At 38.7% G+C, this 1,447-nt stretch overlaps 1 protein-coding gene across 2 annotated transcripts in view; it reads right to left on the reverse strand.

Annotated features, from left to right (window-relative positions):
- Nucleotides 1–1,447, reverse strand: part of LOC106872734 (monocarboxylate transporter 4-like) — a 21,264-nt gene that overhangs the window by 16,497 nt on the left and 3,320 nt on the right. The window lies entirely within an intron of this gene.

The raw sequence follows: 1,447 nt of genomic DNA on the forward strand, positions 1-1,447 counted from the left end.
ATAATAATAATAATAATAATAATAATAATAATAATAATAATAATAATAATGATGATGATGATGATGATGATAATAATAATATTATTAATAATAATAATAATAACAACAACAACAACAACAACAACAACAATCAGAGAGCGCAAACCTCCGCCAAGGCAACACCAATGTCCTCTCAACGATTAGCCGGAGAGGATTTTTAAAATGAGAATATCTGAAATAAACTCGACTACTCTCACAAATGAGAATACTAAATATGAACCCGACCGTTCTCAAAAATTAAGTAAAAACACGGGAAAAATAATCCAGAATCCTTGCCCGGTACCGGATCGATCGCAGAATCTAATCAGTTCGTTCCAGACACCAGGCCAAACATCCCTGAAAATTTCATTCGAATCTATCCAGCGGTTCTTGAGATATCGTGACCACGGACAAAAGAAAAAAAACCAAACACGACTGAAAACAATACCTCCGCCTTAGCGGGTACACCAGGCACATGAATCACAACCATATGTGCACGACATGGTGATTTCATATCAAGATAAACAACGCATGACACGCCAGGGTGGGGTCCAGTTAGAATTTTCTTCAGGTCGAGTAGTCCATCGCGCTCAAAAGGTCCCTGAATAAGGGTTGTTTAAGGATGTTGAACGAAACAGCTATGTTTCTGGAGGTGAATTATCCAAACCCCAAAGAATTCCTCTCAACATATGGCTATGATGCTCCCCCACTACTTCTGCTCATGATCAGAGATGCACATATCGTCAGCCACTAAGGGACGTGCTGAACTGATTAAGGTCAACTAGTATTGAGCAGAATATTTGCTGTAGCCCATCTTTTATACCAAGACAAAACAATGTACATAAAACTACCCAGTCAGTTAAGGTCAGAAGCCATATTATTATTATTATTATTATTATTATTATTATTATTATTATTATTATTATTATTAAGTTGGTAGTGATGGCCTTTATACCGTCCGTTGAGCTTTCTGGTTTCGAGCCTTGAGGCGGCAATTTCTTGTTTCGCTTTTCCTCTCTGCGTTAGACTTTGCTGATTTTGGGTGCCTATTGTTGTAGGCTCTACAACTTTTGCTACTTATGGATTCTGATAATCTGGTTATTGCTGTTGTTACTGCTACTGTCATATCTCCTGCTGTTGATATTACAATTGTAGCTGTAGTTATTGGTGTTAATATTTTGGTTCCGAAGGCGGTGAGCTGGCAGAAACGTTAGCACGCCGGGCGAAATGCTTAGCGGTATTTCGTCTGCCGTTACGTTCTGACTTCAAATTCCGCCGAGGTCGACTTTGCTTTTCATCCTTTCGGCGTCGATAAATAAAGTACCAGTTACGCACTGGAGTTGATGTAATCGACTTAATCCCTTTATCTGTCCTTGTTTGTCCCTTCTATGTTTAGCCCCCTGTGAGCAATAAAGAAATAAGAATCGTT

Source organism: Octopus bimaculoides, chromosome 2, assembly GCF_001194135.2.
Source record: "Octopus bimaculoides isolate UCB-OBI-ISO-001 chromosome 2, ASM119413v2, whole genome shotgun sequence".
Taxonomy (NCBI): Eukaryota; Metazoa; Mollusca; class Cephalopoda; order Octopoda; family Octopodidae; genus Octopus; species Octopus bimaculoides.